General features: G+C 37.7%; 1 protein-coding gene across 4 annotated transcripts in view; it reads right to left on the reverse strand.

Annotated features, from left to right (window-relative positions):
• The window catches only part of LOC133623927 (homeobox-containing protein 1-like), a 61499-nt gene extending 51732 nt beyond the window's left edge, over positions 1–9767 (reverse strand). For all 4 annotated transcript variants that reach the window (XM_061987421.2, XM_061987420.2, XM_061987419.2 and 1 more), the window contains exon 1: positions 9537–9767. The gene's annotated coding sequence lies outside the window, so the exon portion shown is untranslated. The remainder of the gene's footprint in view (positions 1–9536) is intronic.
• Between the last annotated feature and the right edge of the window lie 7057 nt (positions 9768–16824).

A 16824-nucleotide genomic window follows, 5' to 3' on the forward strand; every position in this document is an offset into this window, starting at 1 on the left:
ACTTTTTGAAACCGATACCGATAATTCCCGATATTACATTTTAAAGCATTTATCGGCCGATAATATCGGCAGTCCGATATTATTGGACATCTCTAATTCTCAATGATTTCTGCGGGTTATGTGCCTCGGGATTTTTTCAATGAAAAAAATGAGAGATGTCCGATAATATCGGACTGCCGATAATATCGGACTGCCGATATTATCGACCGATAAATGCTTTAAAATTTAATATAGGAAATTATCGGTATCGGTTTCAAAATTATCGGTATCGGTTTCAAAAAGTAAAATGTATGACTTTCTAAAACGCCGCTGTGTACAAGGACGTAAGGAGAAGTACAGAGCGCCAATAAACCTAAAAGGCACTGCCTTTGCGTGTCGGCCCAGTTACAAACTATCTACGGCTTTTCACACACACAAGTGAATGCAAGGCATTCTTGGTCAACAGCCCTACAGGTCACACTGAGGGTGGCCGTATAAACAACTTTAATACTGTTACATATATGCGCCACACTGTGAACCCACACCAAACAAGAATGACAAACACATTTCGGGAGAACATCCGCACCGTAACACAACATAAGCACAACAGAACAAATACCCAGAACCCCTTGCAGCACTAACTCTTCCGGGACGTTACAATATACAGCCCCTCCACCTCAACCCCGCCCCCCCCCAACCCCGCCCACCTCAACCTCTCTCAGGGAGTGCATGTCCCAAATTCCAAGCTGCTGTTTTGAGGCATGTTAAAAAAAATAATGCACTTTGTGACTTCAATAATAAATATGGCAGTGCCATGTTGGCATTTTTTTCCATAACTTGAGTTGATTTATTTTGGAAAACCTTGTTACATTGTTTAATGCATCCAGCGGGGCATCACAACAAAATTAGGCATAATAATGTGTTAATTCCACTACTGTATATATCGGCATCGGTTGATATCGGTATCTCTCTGGCACTCGAGGGTGGACGCTCCCCTTTCCTCTCCCTTATCTCTCCTGCTTGCTTCTTTGTCTTGTCTTAACTTTCTTGTTGCCTCTTTTTGCACTGCTCTCCAAATCTAAACATTGGAACTATTTAACTGGCCTCAACGAAATTGACAAGATCTTGGGTTTGGGGGAACCTGCTTGTCGTGACGAAGCGGTTGTTGCTGGACACACGACGGACTCTTGGGAGAAGAAGGAGTGCCGCGTGCCTGGCGACTGTTTTCTGTCGAGGACATGAAGATATCTACCTATTCGGAATTATGACAACAGGACATCCGCTGATTGGAGTAAGCGTTGCTCTGGTTTGTCGACAAATTGGAAGTTGCTGGCAGTCTTCAAAGTAGCTCAAAGCTGCCACAAAGGATTGGAGGATGCGGGAAGAACTGTGGACACTCTTGTGATTTTGGATCACATCGGACTGTCTGCCCCGCAGTTTTGAGGACCAGTCATAGACAATTTAGAGTGAAAAGCAAATTTTATTTTCACTCGCGTACAAAACATTCTAACTTGGATTGTTTGCCTGACGTGGAGACTCTCCCGGAGGACAGTGCGGCGAAGACACAACAAACTCCCTTCTTGTCTCTCATGGACACACACTTGTTGTTGTTGACTTTGGACTTATCGGCTGCACAGACATCAAGGCCGCGGAACAGAGACACACTACGGGCTTACACACACACACTTGCAACCACAAAAATATGCGCCACACATACACAACCCACCCGCACAAACCCAACGCCCTCGAAGCAAATCCCATAGGGGTGATGAATGGATGGTCAGCGCCTGAGAGCTGCGGCCTGCCATCATGACCTCGCCATTCCCTCTGTTGCTAGATATCTCGAGATGTATATGTGCTTTGTTATGGAGGTTTTTTTCCCACTCCATACTGAGCCCCCTTAGGAGCCCAGTCTAGATTGTATTTTTTTACTCATCCTTCCCCAGTGTTTTACCATTTTCCCATCTTTTACGGGGCGCCTTTTGGCCACCCATCAGCATTCCTGTTCTGTAACCCTGTACACTGTTTGTTTTGTCCAATCTTGAACGGGTTTGTGCTGAAAACAAAGTTTTGTTGTACTTGTGCAATGACAATAAAGACCTATCCTATCCTAATTAAGAGTTGGACAATATCGGAATATCGGCAAAAAAAGCCATTATCGGACATCTCTAAAAGAAATGTGCCTTGGCTCAGAAAAGGTTGAAAAACACTGCATGAAAGTTTAAAAGTAGCATATATTAATGCAGTATGAAGAAGAATGTTTTAATGTAGACACATAGAATCATCATACTGCTGTGATTATATGCATCAAGTGTTCATTCAAGACTAAGGAAAAATATCTAGATTAGGGATGATGCTCGAAACCGGTTTTCCCGGTTGTTCGATAAGAAAAGAACCGAGTCCTCTGACTCGAATCCCTTTTTGAGAACCGGTACCCGTTATCGAGACCACTATAGTAAAGAAAAAGAGTTGGTTCTTTATTCGAATCCCTGGGAACGAATCCCAAATGGGCAATGTTATGCCCATTTGATTGTAGACTCTTACTGACACCTTGTGGCGATATGAAAATACTACGCGTCATTAGTTTGGGCACTTCCGGGTTGGCGACGTCAGTTCAATTCATGAGACAATTGAGAAGTAGACAAGTTGTGTTAGCTCTTACAAGCCTTGGAAAAGATAAGTCTGTAAGTAAACTGTTTAACTTGTTTATGTAACTCAATATTAAGGTGGAAAGTGGTTAAATTTAAAACTAAGATGTTTCAATGGATGATTTGAGGACTTAAAATGGCTTCCAGTCGTTTATTTCCACCATCGAAATAGTTTCAACACTCAGAAGTATTTGTTTGATGATAGTACTGTATATTTGCGTGAAGCTAATATTTACATATTGTGTATTAAATTTGAGTATGTTACTTGAATCACATAGCTTATACATTTGTCATTGTGTGTATTTCAGTTTAAAAAAAATTAAAATAACAACAGTCCAGTGCAAGACAAAAGTAAATATAGGAAAAGACAAAGCAAGATCAGCAACAATAAAGAGCCTAAATGGATAAATCTGCTTTGGAACTTTATTAGACGTCTTGGATTGTTTGTTAGCTTTCCGCCTGTGTGTGTAGTTAGTATGTTCCAATAGCAGCAGAAGTGCACTTTTTGGAGAGCTGTATTATTTTCAGTTTTGTGCCCAAGGGACTGATTTTATTTAACACTATATTATTATTTATACACTTATCGTGATCACAGAGGCAGGTTGTTTTTGTGTGTTACTGTATATATTTGTTTTTCTGAAAAATCCCACTTAATATACTTTGGGTAACAACAGTCAATATTTATTTATTTTATTTTTTTAGAGGGGTAACAGTCAATATTTATTTATTTATTTTATTCTTATAAAATAAAAGTGAGCTTTTGTGAAACCAAATATTGTGGTTTTTTTCCATATACAACAACCTATCTGGACTTGATAAGAGAAGCGATAAGGAATCGGTTCGATAAGAGGATTTGATAATAGGCTCGAATTCGATAATTTATCAAACATCATCCCTAATCGAGATATATATCGTGTATCGCGATATGGCCTTAAAATATCGCGATATTTAAAAAAGGCCATATCGCCCAGCCCTACTTTCTATTCTATTCTATATTGTAGCACCACTGTTAGGGATGATAGTCGAAACCGGTTTTCCCGGTTGTTCGATAAGAAAAGAACCGAGTCCTCGGACTCGAATCCCTTTTTGAGAACCGGTACCCGTTATCGAGACCAATATAGTAAAGAAAAAGAGTTGGTTCTTTATTCGAATCCCTGGGAACGAATCCCGTCCCGACCAGAAACAAGAAATGACGTCACGTAGCTCAGTCATTAGCAGAGGTGGGTAGAGTAGCCAGAAATTGTACTCAAGTAAGAGTACCGGTACTGTTACTTTAGAGATTTATTACTCAAGTAAAAGTAAGGAGTAGTCACCCAAATATTTACTTGAGTAAAAGTAAAAAGTATGTTGTGAAAAAACTACAAGTACTGAGTAACTGATGAGTAACATACACACTCATATATATATATATATATATATATATATATATATATATATACACACACACACACACACACAGGTAAAAGCCAGTAAATTAGAATATTTTGAAAAACTTGATTTATTTCAGGAATTGCATTCAAAAGGTGTAACTTGTACATTATATTTATTCATTGCACACAGACTGATGCATTCAAATGTTTATTTCATTTAATTTTGATGATTTGAAGTGGCAACAAATGAAAATCCAAAATTCCGTGTGTCACAAAATTAGAATATTACTTAAGGCTAATACAAAAAAGGGATTTTTAGAAATGTTGGCCAACTGAAAAGTATGAAAATGAAAAATATGAGCATGTACAATACTCAATACTTGGTTGGAGCTCCTTTTGCCTCAATTACTGCGTTAATGCGGCGTGGCATGGAGTCGATGAGTTTCTGGCACTGCTCAGGTGTTATGAGAGCCCAGGTTGCTCTGATAGTGGCCTTCAACTCTTCTGCGTTTTTGGGTCTGGCATTCTGCATCTTCCTTTTCACAATACCCCACAGATTTTCTATGGGGCTAAGGTCAGGGCTCTAAAACTTGCTGGTAGACGGCTGCGTTGACCCTGGATCTCAGGAAACAGAGTGGACCGACACCAGCAGATGACATGGCACCCCAAACCATCACCCAACCATGCAAATTTTGCATTTCCTTTGGAAATTGAGGTCCCAGAGTCTGGAGGAAGACAGGAGAGGCACAGGATCCACGTTGCCTGAAGTCTAGTGTAAAGTTTCCACCATCAGTGATGGTTTGGGGTGCCATGTCATCTGCTGGTGTCGGTCCACTCTGTTTCCTGAGATCCAGGGTCAACGCAGCCGTCTACCAGCAAGTTTTAGAGCACTTCATGCTTCCTGCTGCTGACCTGCTCTATGGAGATGGAGATTTCAAGTTCCAACAGGACTTGGCGCCTGCACACAGCGCAAAATCTACCCGTGCCTGGTTTACGGACCATGGTATTTCTGTTCTAAATTGGCCCGCCAACTCCCCTGACCTTAGCCCCATAGAAAATCTGTGGGGTATTGTGAAAAGGAAGATGCAGAATGCCAGACCCAAAAACGCAGAAGAGTTGAAGGCCACTATCAGAGCAACCTGGGCTCTCATAACACCTGAGCAGTGCCAGAAACTCATCGACTCCATGCCACGCCGCATTAACGCAGTAATTGAGGCAAAAGGAGCTCCAACCAAGTATTGAGTATTGTACATGCTCATATTTTTCATTTTCATACTTTTCAGTTGGCCAACATTTCTAAAAATCCCTTTTTTGTATTAGCCTTAAGTAATCTAATTTTGTGACACACGGAATTTTGGATTTTCATTTGTTGCCACTTCAAATCATCAAAATTAAATGAAATAAACATTTGAATGCATCAGTCTGTGTGCAATGAATAAATATAATGTACAAGTTACACCTTTTGAATGCAATTACTGAAATAAATCAAGTTTTTCAAAATATTCTAATTTACTGGCTTTTACCTGTATATATATATATATATATATATATATATATATATATATACATACATATACATTGATATATACAGTATATCATTTATATGTATTTATTTTGCTGTTTTTGTTTACATGTTAAAGGTGTTTTAATGAATATACATGCATGTTTAACATATAGATTCCTTTCTTTAATGAATACTAGAATATAAGTTGGTGTATTACCTGATTCTGATGACTTGCATTGATTGTAATCAGACAGTAGTGATGATAATGTCCACGTTTTCAAATGGAGGAGAAGAAAAGTTCCTCCTCTCTGTCTAATACCACATGAAAGTGGTGGGTTTTTGGCATCCTATTTGTCCAGCTTCCATATTCGTTTTTATACACTTTACAAGAAATATATTGGCGTCAAACTCCGTAGCTTGCTAGCTTGTTTGCGCTGGCTTTCGGAGACTCTTGTTTTGAAAGCGCAGGCGCGATGGAGCGGCACTTTTATTGTGAAGACAGGAACGTCCTCATGTGCGGTCAGTCTTGAGGCTTTTGACGGGATGTACGGTTGAAATAAAAAAAGTATATTTTTTCCTTCACACTTTTGATTGATTGATTGGAACTTTTATTATTAGATTGCACAGTACAGTATATATTCCGTACAATTGACCACTAAATGGTAACACCCCAATAAGTTTTTCAACTTGTTTAAGTCAGGTCATGTGACCACCTGTCTCTGTTTGATTGGTCCAACGTCACCAGTGACTGCATCTGATTGGTGGAACGAAGTGAAACGTCACCAGTAAGGCAGGCACTTTGAAGGTCTGTCTGACAGACCAAAACAAACAAAGCGTGCATTAACAGATCGATAAAAATTAGTAGCGAGTAGCGAGCTGAATGTAGATAAAAGTAACGGAGTAAAAGTAGCGTTCCTTCTCTATAAATATACTTAAGTAAAAGTATAAGTATGTTGCATTAAAACTACTCTTAGAAGTACAATTTATCCCAAAAGTTACTCAAGTAGATGTAACAAAGTAAATGTAGCGCGTTACTACCCACCTCTGGTCATTAGGCGCAGATAGGGAAAGCAGGAACTACAATGAACCGGAAAAGGCGCTCCAAGGTGTAAAAAAGTTCAAAACAAAAAAGGTATAATCCAATGAATAACTTTACTGAGAGATTTGAGCAGGCTACAAACACATGACGAACACTTTTACGACCAACCGGAAACATAGCAACCAGGCTAGCAACGCACCTCCTTTACGGCAGCTGTCGCAACGTTCTTAAAGCAACCGCAGCACATACATATTGATACAACATATATGACATAATCTCCCGTTTTTCTTTCCTTGTAAACAAAACAAAATCACACTGTATATGTGTTGTCTGTCTAATTATAAATAATGCAGACGAGGCGTGTTGGCTGAGTTCTTGACGTTTACTTTCACAGCGTGCTCATAACCTCATTCTTAGCTGCCGGGTGGCGACATGCAACAACACTTTTCGGGGCTACCGCGCATGCTCGTCACTCCCGTTGCAGGCTGGGTAGTGTAGCTGTTATTTTCCCTAGCTCATAACATCACAACTTTCCCCCTATAAAGAAATAATGTTAACTCAATAAAGTGCATTTCTTTTTTTAGCTTTAACTTTTCATTTTTTAGCATTGTAACCACATTTGCAAACAACTTCTCTCTTCATAGAATTTTCTTTCAATAAAGAAATAAAGTGCAAAAATGTCAAAACATCATAACAAACACTTATGTCAAATAGCAGCAGAGAGCTGTATTATTTTCAGTTTTGTGCCCAAGGGACTGATTTTATTTAACACTATAGTATTATTTATACACCGATAGTGATCACAGAGACAGGTTGTTTTTGTGTTACTGTATATATTTGTTTTTCCGAAAAATCCCACTTAATATAATTGTGGTAACAACAGTCAATATGTATGTATTTTTTTTTTGTGGGGTAACAGTCAATATTTATTTATTTATTTAATTTTTTTCTTATAAAATAAATGTGAGCTTTTGTTCAACCAAATATTGTGTTTTTTTTTTCCATATACAACAACAACAACCTATCTGGACTCGATAAGAGAATCGATAAGGAATCGGTTCGATAAGAGGATTCGATAATAGGCTCAAACTCGATAATTTCTTATCAAACATCATCCCTAATCGAGATATATATCGTGTATCGCGATATGGCCTTAAAGTATCGCGATATTAAAGGGGAACATTATCACCAGACCTATGTAAGCGTCAATATATACCTTGATGTTGCAGAAAAAAGACCTTTTTTTTTTTTTAACCGATTTCCGAACTCTAAATGGGTGAATTTTGGCGAATCAAACGCCTTTCTAATATTCGCTCTCGGAGCGATGACGTCACATCGAGAAGCAATCTGCCATTTTCTCAAATCAGCTCTGTTATTTTCCGTTTTTTTCGAGTGTTTTCCGTACCTTGGAGACATCATGCCTCGTCGGTGTGTTGTCGGAGGGTGTAACAACACGAACAGGGACGGATTCAAGTTGCACCAGTGGCCCAAAGATGCGAAAGTGGCAAAAAATTGGACGTTTGTTCCGCACACTTTACCGACGAAAGCTATGCTACGACAGAGATGGCAAGAATGTGTGGATATCCTGCGACACTCAAAGCAGATGCATTTCCAACGATAAAGTCAAAGAAATCTGCCGCCAGACCCCCATTGAATCTGCCGGAGTGTGTGAGCAATTCAGGGACAAAGGACCTCGGTAGCACGGCAAGCAATGGCGGCAGTTTGTTCCCGCAGACGAGCGAGCTAAACCCCCTGGATGTCTTGGCTCACACCGTCCCTTATGCCACCGAAGATGATCAAGAGAAGAATATCGACCCTAGCTTCCCTGGCCTGCTGACATCAACTCCAAAACTGGACAGATCAGCTTTCAGGAAAAGAGAGCGGATGAGGGTATGTCTACAGAATATATTAATTGATGAAAACTGGGCTGTCTGCACTCTCAAACTGCATGTTGTTGCCAAATGTATTTCATATGCTGTAAACCTAGTTCATAGTTGTTAGTTTCCTTTAATGCCAAACAAACACATACCAATCGTTGGTTAGAAGGCGATCGCCTAATTCGTCCTCGCTTTCTCCCGTGTCGGTGGCTGACGTGTCGTTTTCGTCGGTTTCGCTTGCATACGGTTCAAACCGATATGGCTCAATAGCTTCAGTTTCTTCTTCAAATTCGTTTTCGCTACCTGCCTCCACACTACAACCATCCGTTTCAATTCATGCGTAATCTGTTGAATCGCTTAAGCTACTGAAATCCGAGTCTGAATCCGAGCTAATGTCGCTATACCTTGCTGTTCTATGCACCATGTTTGTTTGTGTTGGCATCACTATGTGACGTCACAGGAAAATGGACGGGTGTATATAATGATGGTTAAAATCAGGCAATTTGAAGCTTTTTTTAGGGATATTGCGTGATGGGTAAAAATTTTAAAAAAACTTTGAAAAATAAAATAAGCCACTGGGAACTGATTTTTAATGGTTTTAACCCTTCTGAAATTGTGATAATGTTACCCTTTTAAAAAAGGCCATATCGCCCAGCCCTACTTTCTATTCTATTCTATATTATAGCACCACTGTACACGTTGCTGTCCTAATATACACTTTCTATTACGCAAGTTTCTTCCAGCATGTTTGTTGATTACATTCAGGAGCACAAATGTGTGTTTTTAATTCATCACTTGAGGGTAAGACAAGTAGCTTCTTTCACGCCCTTCTTCCCTGCTAATTTAGGAATATGTTACCATGGCAAGCTTTCAACCATCTTTACGTTATGCTAACCATTCCGTTTAGCCCCCCGGGTCTTAAAAAAAAACCGGTTTGTTTTGGAAACATGAAAGTGCCAGTTAGCACGACATGCTAGCTGTGCTAACAGTTAGCACGACATGCTAGCCGTGCTAATAGTTAGCACAACATGCTAACTGTGCCATTAGCTTCGGTTAGCGGTGATTTGATATGAATATAGCATCATTTCCAGCGTGGCGTGTGACAAACTACACGCTTACCTGGCGTTAAATCGTCCACTTGAACATTTGCAGTCCACGACACGACCGAAGGGCCCACCTCGGAGGGAACCGAGGCCGCGTTGTGATGCAGTTTGATGTCTGAATGTTTCCCGAGGATTTCTAATCAGAGGCGAATGATTTGCGTGTGCTTTGTCTGTGTGACAACAGCCATATTGACAAGGAACACGTTGACGGAGCTCCCTGGGAAATGTAGTTTTCTCCCTGAGGAAACCCTCCTCGCCAGGCCATGAACTTCTTGCCTATAAACTACAAATCCCCTAAAGGCGCCGTGCCGGTGGCTAAAAAATGTACATTTTTCTATGTGTACGTTCGTACTTACTCTTAAATACGTTAAATACGTATGTCGTGTACTTGACGGTTGTACCAGAAATTATATATTAATATTATATATGTTTCCTCTTTGCAATGGAGGGTCAACCAAGACAGAATAAAAATACATTAAATGTGTATAATTACAAACACGTACAATAGAGCAGTGTTTTTCAACCTTTTTTGAGCCAAGGCACATTTTTTGCGTTGAAAAAATGCGTAGGCACACCACCAGCAGAAATCATTAAAAAATTAAACTCAGCTGACAGTAAAAAGTCATTGTCGCAATTGTTGGATATGACTTTAAAGTCATACTTGCCAACCCTCCCGAATTTTCCGGGAGACTCCCGAAATTCAGCGCCTCTCCCGAAAACCTCCCGATTTCCAGCCGGAGCTGGAGGCCACGCCCCCTCCAGCTCCATGAAGACCTGAGTGAGGACAGCCTTTTTTCATGACGGGAGGACAACAGGGTGACAAGAACTAAATCATCCAGACTAGAGACAAATTGTATTATTATGTTTATCTTACCTAAAAATAAATATATTTATTAATTTTTTTTTAAATAACTAAATACATTTTTACTATATTTTGCTAAAAACATCAAAATTAATTGTATTTTTATTTGTATTTTTTTCTGACTCCTTATTACATCCAGCCATAGAATTATACATTAAAATAAACATATTTGAAGTAATTAATTTTAAATTATCATAATAATTCATTTAAAATGACCATATTTAATTAATAAAATAATTGCTTAGTTATCAACAACTTTAGCATTTTATTCATTACATTTTGAAGCTCTCAGAAGCCAAGTTATGTTATATTTCTTAATATTTATTTATGCAAGTTGGAAGTATCAATTATCTAAACACAGCTTTGTTTGCATATTTTCAGGATGTATATATATATATATATATATATATATATATATATATATATATATATATATATATATATATATATATATATATATATATATATATATATATATATATATATATATATATGTGTGTGTGTGTGTGTGTATTAAATACTTGACTTGGTGAATTCTAGCTGTCAATATACTCCTCCCCTCTTAACCACGCCCCCAACCACGCCGCGCCCCACCCCGACCACGCCTCCCAACCCTCCACCCCCCCACCTCCCGAAATCAGAGGTCTCAAGGTTGGCAAGTATGACTTTAAAGCATAACCAAGCATGCATCACTATAGCTCTTGTCTCAAAGTAGGTGTACTGTCACCACCTGTCACATCACACCCTGACTTATTTAGACTTTTTTGCTGTTGTCCTGTGTGTAGTGTTTAAGTTCTTGTCTTGCGCTCTTATTTTGGTAGCTTTTTCTCTTTTTTTGGTATTTTCCTGTAGCAGTTACATGTCTTCCTTAGAGGGATATCTCCCGCATCTACTTTGTTTTAGCAATCAAGAATATTTCAGTTGTTTTTATCCTTCTTTGTGGGGACATTGTTGGTTGTCATGTCATGTTCGGATGTACTTCGTGGACGCCGTCTTTGCTCCATAGTAAGTCTTTGCTGTCGTCCAGCATTCTGTTTTTTGTTTACTTTGTAGCCAGTTCAGTTTTAGTTTTGTTCTGCATAGCCTTCCCTAAGCTTCAATGCCTTTTCTTAGGGGCACTCACCTTTTGTTTATTTTTGGTTTAAGCATTAGATACTTTTTTACCTGCCTCCCGCTGTTTTCGACATCTACAAAGCATTTAGCTACCTGCTGCCACCTACTGATATGGAAGAGTATTACACGGTTACCCTGCCAAGCTCTAGACAGCACCGAAACTCAACAACAACACATCATTTGCAGACTATAATTACTGGTTTGCAAAAAATATTTTCAACCCAAATAGGTGAAATTAGATAATCTCCCACGGCACACCCGACTAGTGTGCCGCGGCACAGTGGTTGAAAAACACTGCAATAGAGAGATAGAAGCGGTAGAAAATGGATGGATGGGTTATTAGTAGTATTACTAATGCTTGTTGGCATTATTTCAATTAACTTAGAAATGTCAATTAATTTGAAAAAGATCCTAATATGATAGGATAGGATAGACTTTGCTATAAATTAAATGCAATTTTATTGCAAGGATAGACTAGAACAGACAAACAATGCATACTTGCCAACCTTGAGACCTCCGAATTCGGGAGAAGGCGGGGGAGGCGTGGTCGGTGGTGGGGGGGCGTGGTTAGAGGCGTGGTTAAGAGGGGAGGAGTATATTTACAGCTAGAATTCACCAAAAGTCAATTATTTTATATATATATATATATATATATATATATATATATATATATATATATATATATATATATATATATATATATATATATATATATATTAGGGATGTCCGATAATGACTTTTTGCCGATATCCGATATTCCGATATTGTCCAACTCTTTAATTACCGATACCGATATCAACCGATACTGATAAATACAGTCGTGAAATTAACACATTATTATGCCTAATTTGGACAACCAGGTATGGTGAAGATAAGGTCCTTTTTTTAAATATTAATAAAATAAAATAAGATGAATAAATTAAAAATATTTTCTTGAATAAAAAAAAAAGTAAAACAATACAAAAACAGTTACATAGAAACTAGTAATTAATGAAAATGAGTAAAATTAACTGTTAAAGGTTAGTACTATTAGTGGACCAGCAGCACGCACAATCATGTGTGCTTACAGACTGTATCCCTTGCAGACTGTATTGATATATATTGATATATAATGTAGGAACCACAATATTAATAACAGAAAGAAACAACCCTTTTGTGTGAATGAATGTAAATGGGGGAGGGAGGTTTTTTGGGTTGGTGCACTAATTGTAAGTGTATTTTGTGTTTTTTTGTATTGATTTAATAAAAAAACCAAAAAAAAACAAAACGATATTGATAATAAAAATAACGATACCGATAATTTCCGATATTACATTTTAAAGCATTTGAAATCTCTAATATATATATATATATATAATTAATACTTGACTTTCAGTGAATGCTCGCTATATATATATATATATATATATATAAATAAAAGAAATACTTGAATTTCAGTGTTCATTTATTTACTATTATTTATTGTTCATTTAGCAGTCTCACAGCCTGGGGATACAGACTGTGAGACATTCTGGTGGTCCTGGCGCGAATCGATCTATACCTCCTTCCAGAGGGTAGCAGGTTGAAGAGGCCATGTGCTGGGTGGTATCTGTCCTTCAGAATGTTGTGTACTCGCTTTAGGCAGCGAGTTGTGTACATGGCACTCATCTCTGGGAGCATCGTCCTTGAAATGTTCTATTTTGTCTTCATTATTTTGTCAGAATGCTTCATTTGTATGTGAAAATCACAAAGAAATCTTCTGGGGGAGGATGACCCACCTACAGGGGTTTGGTTTACAAACTTTCAGCCCCACCTAAAACAAAATTCACCAGCTGCCACTGATTATGATGCATTCTCATTTTAGGCAAAGTATAAGACAATACTTTCTTAACATTGTTGGGTAAGACAGAATTTGGTTTTATTCAGAATCCAGTGAAACAGATTGGTGGTTTTTAGCTGATATAAAGACTTTCAGGTATTTATATATGTTTATGTTTAAGTATTTGGCTGATACTTTTATCCAAAGAGACATACATAAAAAATACATATAAAACAATCACTATAAACATGATCATTTAAGGGAAGAATGTAATACAAAATATCAATACAAAGTGTCAAGACAGAATAAACTCTCTGCTGCTGCAGCAACAGAGATACAGTCTGTAACAGACCTGGGTAAATTAAGGCCTGGGGGCCACATGCGGCCCGTTGAGCTTTTCAATCTGGCCCGCCGGACATTCCTAAATTATTTTTTTAGATGTTTAAGATGTAAAGTGTAGCTGCCATTATGATGTGCACTCATGTTTTCTAATGACCGGAAGTCTTCAACTATACTAAGTCTTTACATGCTTGGAATCTGCATCATATACTAGTTACTATGGTCATCTAATTAGTTACTATGGTCATCTAATTACTTACTATGGTCACTATGAGATATCTCAGATTGTAGGTGGGGTTTTTTTCACTATGTTTGTTGCATTTTGGTTGCGTTTTGGTTGATTGTAAAATATTTTGTCAATATTCAGTGTTTTATCATTGATAGTTAATATTGTAAATCCCACATTCTTTATTTTCATGCACATTCTGGGTGTCTCATTCAGTAAAAAAAAAATTCTAATACCGTCTAAATAGATATATAGATAGGTCTTTATTGTCATTGCACAAGTAAGTAACAAAATTTGGTTTTCAGCACAAACCCGTTCAAGATTGGACAAAACAAACAGTGTACATGGTTACAGAACAGGAACGCTGATGAGTCGACACAAGGCGCCCCATAAAAGATGGGAAAAAAGTAAAAGGCTGGGGAAGGATGAGTAAAAAAATACAATCTAGACTGGGCTCCTAATGGGGCCCAGTCTGGAGTGGGAAAAAACCTCCATAGCAAAGCACATATACATATTACAACATACATCTCGAGATATCTAGCAACAGAGGGAAGGGAGTGCGAGGTCATGATGGCAGGCCACAGCTCTCAGGCGCTGACCATCCATTCATCACCCTTATGGGATTTGCATCAAGGGCGTTGGGTTGGTTGGGGCATATATTTTTGTGGTTGCAAGTGTGTGTGTAAGCCCGTAGTGTGTCTCTGTTCCGCGGCCTTGATGTCTGTGAAGTCGCTAGTCCAAAGTCAACAACAACAAGTGCGTGTCCATGAGAGACAAGAAGGGGGTTTGTTGTTTTTTAAGGCGATCTGTCATAACGTTTTTAGCTTTCAATCATTATTGTGAGGTTTTGTATTAGTGTTCCTAAAAATAGATATACCGGCCCCCAGATACACTTTTTTTAATCTAAATATGACACGCCGAGTGAAATAATTGCCCAGGCCTGGTCTATAAGATTTATAGATATCTAATGTATTCATACATTGTTTATGTAGGATATACGCATGTATATATTACCTAATCATATTGTTTCTTCAATTTAAAAATAGCTGACCGTTTTTTTCCCCCTTCTCTGGGATTATATTCCCAGTTTTGATCTCGGACGTCTGGTCACTTATAGCATATAAGAATATTCTATTACTGTTAAGCAAACTATGAATAATAAAACACACCAAAACATGTGTCCTTTATCATAGCTACACGTATGACAAAAAAGCGCGTGAAAATCAGTGGTATTCAGTGAGGTGAGATGAATTAAATGCGCTGACAGTTCATTGCTCCTGCCAAATGAATTACACTGAGTGGAGAGGATCACCACTCCAAGATGGCGGCCCCGCGTCTCGTCAGCGCCAGTAGGCAGTAGCGCTCCATGCTGCGTACCCTTATAAAATGTCTATGGTTGCATACGTCACAAACGAAAAAAGGCAACATGTACGAAGGAAGGAAAAGAAGCTTCCTCGTCACTTTTGTCTCCATTAACACGCACACACTTGAAGTTTGATGATTTCTCGACAGGAAGTTGACAGTTATTTTGTACCAGTGTGTTTTGTTTTGACAGCGCTTGTGGAAGCCGCAATGCACGATGGGAAACTAATCTTCCCGAGTCTAACTTGCCGAAGTTACCCAAAACAACCACTAGATGGCGACCACGCACATTGTATGCCGATTGTGCGTGTACAACGTATAATGTGCCTTTGTCGCCATCTAGTGGTTAAGTAGGATTCAGCAACCTGCCTGTCATACATTAACGTCCTCATCGATTGTTTATGCAAATTGTAATGTATTTGAGTTTGAATACTGTTAATGTCAATTATATATATATATATATATATATATATATATATATATATATATATATATATACGTATATATATGTAATGAGTGGATGGAAGGATATATATATATATAATTGTATTTGTTTATATAATTTGTTTATACATACACAATTTTAAATGTATATATTTTTAGTAACCTTTCTTTGGTTTATTTTTTTAGTCAATTATTTCTCTAACTTATTTTTTTTCCTTTTTATGTTTTGATTTTTTTTAACTTTATGTCTTCAACGTTTTAAGTGTCAAAAAATTCAAACTGGCCAGAATATACATATAACCATATACATCATGTTTTTAACTTTGCTTTTCTATTCTTTTTGTTTACTTTTTAAAATTATTTTACTTTTATTTGTAAAAAAAAGAAGAAGAAAAAAAAGAATAAGTGCCAGAAAATATGCAAATTAGAAAGTATTTGAGTTTGATAATTGACATTAACATTATTCATACTCCAAATACATTACAATTTGCATAAACAATTGTAGTATCACGTGATGAGGACGTTAATGTATGTTGGGCAGGTTGCTGAATCCTACTTAACCACTAGATGGCGACAAAAGCACATTATACGTTGTACACGCACAATCGGCATACAATGTGCGTGGTCGCCATCTAGCGGTTGTTTTGGGTAACTTTGGCAAGTTAGACTCGGGAATATTAGTTTCCCATCGTGCATTGCGGCTTCCACAAGCGCTGTCAAAACAAAACACACTGGTACAAAAATAATTGTCAACTTCCTGTCGAGAAACATCAAACATCAATTCAATTTAAAAATGATTTATTTATATAATAATTTACATGTACATAATTTGAAATTAATATATTGTTTACTATTCTTTCTTTATTTTCTTTTTTTCCTCACAGAAGTACAATCTACATTTAGATGTTTGATGTATTTGGAAAAGTTGTCCTTGTCTATGCACAGTACAGTATGTATCCTTTTGTAGAGACATTTTTAAAAAGTATTAATACAAATAAAAATTTAATATTTGTCATACTTCATGTAAAATGGACCCTTAAAATGTTGGGGACTGTAATATAGCTACAAAGTATTATTATTAATATAACAAGAGTCCTACTGTAAAGTAACGCTACTTGACAATTCAGTCTACTTCTGCTTTGCCCCTACTAGCTTAGTCC

This window comes from Nerophis lumbriciformis, linkage group LG26 (assembly GCF_033978685.3).
Source record: "Nerophis lumbriciformis linkage group LG26, RoL_Nlum_v2.1, whole genome shotgun sequence".
NCBI lineage: Eukaryota > Metazoa > Chordata > Actinopteri > Syngnathiformes > Syngnathidae > Nerophis > Nerophis lumbriciformis.